The sequence below is a fragment of the Zonotrichia leucophrys genome, chromosome Z (assembly GCF_028769735.1).
Source record: "Zonotrichia leucophrys gambelii isolate GWCS_2022_RI chromosome Z, RI_Zleu_2.0, whole genome shotgun sequence".
NCBI classification, from domain to species: Eukaryota; Metazoa; Chordata; class Aves; order Passeriformes; family Passerellidae; genus Zonotrichia; species Zonotrichia leucophrys.
Genome location: NC_088200.1, coordinates 68826174 through 68833343, shown reverse-complemented (window position 1 = coordinate 68833343; position 7170 = coordinate 68826174).

The window sequence follows — 7170 nt, the reverse complement described above, 5'->3', positions numbered from 1 at the left end:
TGGTGTTTCCCCTTTTCCTATCACTGGGGGCTTTGCCTGACTGCCCTGAGTTCTCAAATATCATGCAGGGGGCATGCACCAGGCAGGTTGTGTGGCAGCTAGGATGAAAAAGAGGTGAAGAAGTGGTTATGATGGCCAGCACCTTCTACCCTTCCCTTACAGCTCATTGCCATTGGAAAAGAGGTAGTAAATACCCTTTTCACCACCCACCAGGACAAACTAAAAATACTTTTAAATTTCCAGCGCTTTCAGGTTTTGGCAAGGGTGCACACACAACCATTGCAGTGGCAATAGTTAACATAGCTTAAGCTAAGGGAGAAAGAACCAGTTAGAGAGCTTTGAGTGAAAGCATGCACTGTCCTCACATTACACAGGGGAAGGAGGTTTAGTTAATTAAAATACATGAACCCTGGATTATATGAATGATGAAATGTTGCCAGTTTGACAAACACCAAATTTGACCTACTTGCTTATTTGAAGAAAAATATCAGGATAAGAAGTTCCCTTTTCCCCTGAAAACTACTTTTCATATGAGTCAATAAAACAAACACTGTTGATGTGCCTTGCTTGGACATTATTTACCACCTGGGTTTTGGGGCCTGGATGTGAAACTTGAATGGAAATTTACACTCACAAATCATGAAGACAGAGGTGATTTTTTACATCTCCAGTATAACAAAGGAGAACTTTCTACAGAAGACTTATAAAGATATTATTTAGCATTTACTTTAGTAACCAGTTTCATAAAAATACAGAGTGCTCCGGTTGAAATTATTCTGATAATGCCAGCAAATGTACAGTGTGTGTATTCAAACTGAAACATGTCACTTAACTGGGCGTGGGGAGAACAGGTTGGTAAGGTCATATGTTGTCAGCCTTCCAACTATGTTTTGAATACTGATTTGCAAGCCTCTGAATAAGGATATTATCTCTTACCTAACTCTGCTATTCCCCAGCTTCCCTGATTCCAGCTTTCCTTACCAGCAGGCTTACCAGTTTTTAATGAGCACTTGTCTGCACTAGCACGCTACCCACCACTGATTGTGGCAGATGCAGGGCCACACAAACAATCAGCCTCAGACGAGAACAAAGACTCCTGTGCTCTACAGCTGCCTTTGAAACAGTAGGATGAGCTTTTAACCATTCTGAGCTCCGTGCCAAAGGTGGAGATGCCAGCACAGGTGGTTGTTGCTAGTGCAGACAAACATGGAACACACATTTTCCCCTGGCCTCCTGAAGTCTTCAGGTGGACCAAAGTGCCAGCTACTGTTACTGCCAGGACTTGTGAATTATTCCTTGTTCAACCTCTTAACAGGTCGTTAAGGTATTATCTTGTTTGTGTACCTGTTTGCTCTGGCTTCAGGGTGGTTTAGAGCAAGATTTTAATTACCACCTCCATTGCATGGAAGAAAACGTCCTTGAAGGTCTCCAAAGGGCAAAACTCCCTCTTGTGCCCTCACACCTTTTTACTAGCCTTTTGATCCTCCCCAGCTTGGGACTACTAAATTTGCAGTGCCAAAATTCTCATTAGCTTCAAGTATTGGGAGGAAAAGCAACAGCTAGAAATGATGGATATATTAAAAAGATAAGAGCACAAACCAATGTCAGAAAAGACTCCTGTCCTTGGCTTCTGAAAAGGGGGTTAATAAGATCAGCATGACTACAGAAGTCAGGCCTATCTTTCTGCTTTGTTTCCAGCCAAAGATGTGCATCAATTGTACACCATTCTGCTCATGAGGGACTCTTTTTGCCTGGAGTAATGCCTGGGTAGTGTTCAAGCAGCTCTACACATCCCTCAAAATTCAGCCCAGTTGCTTTGGCAGACAGGGCCTGACCAGGATTTACAGCAGGCCCTGCGCTCCCAAGACAGCAGATAGGATGGGTGGGCATTGGCATCCTCTTTTCCACCCTACCTCAAGTTAAATATGCTTGTTAATTAAATAATTGATATGCAGAAATCTCCCAAGTGCTCATTTGCACTGACTATTAAGATAGTTTGAAGAGGGATGCAGCACTGCTTTCCAACAAGCTGTAAAAATCCTACACTTGTTAAACAGTGTAGCTGGAGTCTTACTGCAGGAAAAAACACAAGCCTGTCCCAAAGCACCAGAAAGTTTCTGCCAACACCTCCCCTGCCCTCAGAAGATCCTCAAACCAAAGCTTTTCAAGACATTTTAATGCTGATTTTGCAACCACAGCTTGAGACTGAATCCGTTTCCTGCTGGTCTGCCTTCCTCTGACTGAAAATATTATTGGAGCCAGTGCATCACAGTGGAGATATGCAGGATGAGAACAGAATTTTTCCTGAGCTAGTATGACTGACTGTCCTGACACACAAACACTTTTCTCCCTGTGCAATGTGTTTTCTTCCAGGAGGAATTCAGAGGGGTGTTAGCCCTCATTCCACCCTCTGTAAATTGTCAGCAATGCAATTTGCTTCTCTGCTTACTTCTCTTCTTCTGAACAGCTGAACATAATGAAGATGACTTTTACCCACAGGTTTCTTCCAGTCATGCAGGCTAAAAAATAAGGCAGCAATAAGGCAGGAATTTATGCTGCCTCAGAGAAATGTGTCTGTTTTGGCTCAGGAATAGAGGCTCAGTTTTGTCTTCACAACGGCTGCCCTTCAACTGTGTGACTTTGAAGAGCTAGCGTGGATCTGTAGACCTTGGGTGTTTCCAAGTGAACATAACTATGGCCAGAGTATCTCATGATAAAACAAAAATGTCCTAATCCCTTGGTTCAGGGTTGTTTGTCTTCTCTGCATAGAAGGTCCATCATCCTGAAGGCTGGAGAGGTTTCCTAACAGATCCCATAACCTGATCAGCAGGACTGGGCAAGTTCAGGAGGTCCCATGTGCCACTGCTTTGCAGAGAGGACTGAGCGATAAAGACTGCACTCATTGAACTGCCAGTACACTGGGTCTGCAATTAGCTTTGGGTAGGATTTGTAGCTAGCATGTTTCAAAGTGTGTGAAACTGGTTCAGTGTGTCTTTACTTTTTAACAGAGTGCCAAATACACAGCACTCTGCTTCAGTTCCATGATGCCTGGAAAGCAGAAAAGGATCCAAGGACCAACTACACACAATAGTCCACACAGAGGACTCTGCTCTTTCCCTTCATATCTTGCAATCACTTGCCAAGCAATGGACGAATTCTAATGAAAAAGCTTTCCAAAAATACAATACATTAAAATCAAAATACCTCCCAGCTCTAAATTTAGAGACAGTCCTACCTCTAAAGATATTATTACCGTTTAGCAGAAAGACAATGTAAGGTTATTTTGAAAAGGATTTAGAATATAAACCCTTTACATGAAAAAAAATAATATAAAAAATCAGTCACGGGCTCAGTTTCTGACACTATAAAGATGTGACACAATAAATAGTACAGTACACATGGAGCACATGGGGAGCTTCTCTCCTTTGCTTCAGACTTTGGATATCCCTGTCACAGAAGACAGGGAAAAAGCTGGCAGGGAAAAAGACAGAAGAAAAAGCCAGAAGCTCACTCCTGCCGTGTCACATCCCATGTGCTTCTAGGTGCTTCAGGAAAACTGTTGGAGTGATGAGGACATGTCTAAGATGTGGAAACCCACCTCTGTCACACAGGCTGACTAACCTAGCCAAGTAACTGATTAAAAGCTGTGAAGACAGGCAAATTGGATTTTAACTGCTCTTGACTGGTTAGATCTCCATCTCAGACCCCCCTGAAGTATCTAACTTAATGCTGCTGCCTGACACTGAACTCCAAGTTATCTCCACATATTCTCTTAACCAGAGTCACTTGTTTGTGCAAATGCCCCTCACAATACACACATATTCTGGCATGTTTTTGAATACTCTGTAAAAGAAAGAAAATTGCTGTTAGAGGAGAATTCTCCTCACAGGGGCCCAAACCCCAAAGAAGCACTTTCCTGCACATAAGCAAGAAATATGCAAAGCCTTATCTTCTTTCACACATGGAGCAGAGCTCCAGTTTGGCTGATGAGGCAGCCCAGAGCCACCTGCCAGCCACCACTAGCAAATGTTTCATTTCTCCTCTCTGGCTCCTCACTGTGATTTCAGTTTGAACCTCTGTATAGCTGTATCCCTTTTTGTCACCTGGACAAAAGGTAAAATGCTACCACAAGAGAATTTTACATTAGTCATTACATGAAACCAGGCAGAAGGCAGGGACAGAAATCAGTGTCACCTACAGGTTTCAGGTAGAGAGCATGCACAACTTAAAATGCTCTTAAAATGATTTTTATGTATTTCTCATGCTCATAACTTATGGGGCTTAGAGCTTGTTTCCAGTAGTATCTATTTCTCTAAATGCTTTTTCTGGAAAATAGCTTTTAAAGCTGTTTCCTTTAAACAACAAACTGTTGGTTTCTGCACACCATGTGGAGTGTAGAAAAAGATGGTAAAACAAAGCAAACAAGTGAGGACCTTGATTAAAAAATAGAGCATGTTGTTAGCTTCCATCTGAAACTCCCGATGGTTTATATCAGCTTATTGATTGTATTCTGCTTATAGAAAAATGCTCAAAAATGGTTTTACGGAACAGATGGCAAGCATTGGTATCATTTAGCCCATCAGATATGATTGTTTTTTTTACAAGATCTAAAAATTCTCTGGAGTTAATACTACGAGATAATCCCATGCATTTCTAAAGAAGAAAACATACACCTATGAAAGTAAACCCATTTGAATTGGAGTTTGGGTGAATAGCTGGGGTAGGAGTGAGTGTATTTTGTCAACTGCAAAAGTAAACTTAACAGAGAATAATTTGGGAGAGGGTGGGGAAGAGGCAGGGTTGGAAGAAGCCTGAGACCATTTCTGGAACGACATATCATTTTGAGAGAGATGAATGTCCTTGCTGTGGTTTGAACTGAGATTTCAGAATCCTGAAAGAAGGTCATACAATCTCTTTCTGCACCAGTGCCTCTGATACAAAACGCAGTTAGTTGTTAATCTGTCTCTCAGGGGTATTTTGGAGTTCTCAGATGCTACTGTGACATTTGTGACAGGTGCCACGGAGGCCCAGAATATCTCAGAGAGTATTGTAGTGAGCCTAAACAGATGTTGTGGATATATGGATTGCACAAGGAGTGTCTTGTTGGAACTAAAAGTGCTACATGCATCTTTCTGTTCTAGGTACTATGTGCAAGTTGTATGTATGAAGGGGAGTCACAGGAGAATAATGAGTACAGATCATTAAAAGGGATAACAGGTTTTTGAAGTGACATTCCCCCGGGGAAAAGTGATATATAATGATTTGCCCTGTTTGAGAGGTCTGAGGGAGGTTGCCAGCTGAGTGGAAAAACAGCATGCTTGCCAAAAGGGGTCATGTGCCCAGGATTCAAGAGCTGATGCACCGTACTGCAGGGACCCTGTGCATTGAGACTGAGTGTGCAAGTGTAAAGTATTCTTATTGTGTCCTGATTTTCTAATAGATCTTTGTTCAGTGAAAGCCAGATGCTTAGCAGTTAACTCAGAGAATGTTAATGCTTCCAGGCTTTATTGGAAAAGCTTTATTGATGGGGGGAAGTGGGAACAGGAAGACTGGAGTGCTGAAACCTCTAAGCAGCAATACCCTGACCCCAAGCAAATACAGTTTAGCATGCAGAAGAGTCCTTTTGCTGGCATGATTTATGTCATCTGAGAAAGCAGTTTAATTATCCCAGCAGAATACCTCCAAGCTGCTGGATAACATCAATAAATTACAAAGAGGCTGTAATCTAAAACCCCAGTCTGAAGGTTCAAAAAATGCAAAAGGAAAATGTGGAGAGCAAAAGGTCTCAGAGCAGGGAGCTGGAGAAGCTCCAACAGTGACTACCACCATGGGAAGTCTGTGGGAGTCACACAACTGATCTTGCTCCCCTTTTCTTCACGTACATGGAGTGTCTGTGATGATGGGACTTGGCAATGTCATTGTCTGTGTATAAACAACAGCACTGTTTGTAATAAACATGCATATTTCACACTACTGTGCCAACTCTGCTGTCTATCGAGCCATATGCTCTTGCAGAGGGTGTCTGAATTAAGTACAAACTGCTTAACAGTGGAATAAGGGACAGATGTAGCACTGTCCCATTGCAGGGACATTTCAGGCACAAGGCGTTCCTGGCCTGAAACACTTCATGATTTTCTTTGGTGTGCAAAACGGACAGAACAAGACTGAATTTTCCTTTTCATGATTATGCTCAGGAAAGGAGAAGCAGAAAATCACCCAGGAAACTCCTCATTCACCTGCTCTAAAGGTTGTTCCAGAACTTCTAGAAGAGGGAGTGGAGGAGAGGGAGAGGGAGAAGGATGTGCACAAAGACCTGGCTGTGAAGGCAGCCTTTGGAGATATGCTGGAAAGCCATCAGGATGAGTCTGGAATAAGCAATATTTCTGATATCATCATTGTTTGCCACAATTATTCTTAAGTTTAAAAATAATTGTGGCAAACAATAATTAAACTATAGTTTAAACTTGTGGCTGCTTCATTTTTTGAAAAAAAAAAAAACAAACCACTGTGCCTGAATCTTTGGTGCTCCCTAGTTTTCACACATATCAGCATCTCAACAGTACAAGAAGTTGCACTCATATCATCATCTTGGCAGTACAGGAAGTTGCACACATATCAGCATCTCAACAGTACAAGAAGTTGCACACATATCAGCATCTCAACAGTACAAGAATTTGGATTTCCTCTTTTTTCTTTCTTTTTATTTTTTTTTTTTTTTCCCCTACGAAATGCGTGCACAAGTTTTCCTCAAAATACGTGCCAGCTCTGAATCGGAGTCCGGGGAAGGCAGCTCTCTCTGCAGCGTTGCCCGCAGGCGGTGGCCAGCAGCAGCAGCAGCATCCCCCCGGGCAGGCGCATCCCATCCCGCTGGAGCGGGGCATTCCCCGCGCACGGAGCAGGAGCGCGGCTGGGACGCGACAGATGCGCGCCCGGCTGGGCTGGGCTGGGCTGGGCTGGGCTGGGGGACACTTCGCGTGGAAATTGTTTTTCAACGTTTTCACCCCGTAGCCTCGGAAGTGTGTGACAAATATTAGCCGAGCCTCCAGAGTACCTTAGCTGTACAGACGAGTCATTCCTCCCCCGACATTCCCCTGAAAACCCGACAAACCGCTGGCGAAGGGAGCGGTCTCTCCCCCGGGCTCTGTCCGCCCGCCCCGCGCTGTCCCGGTA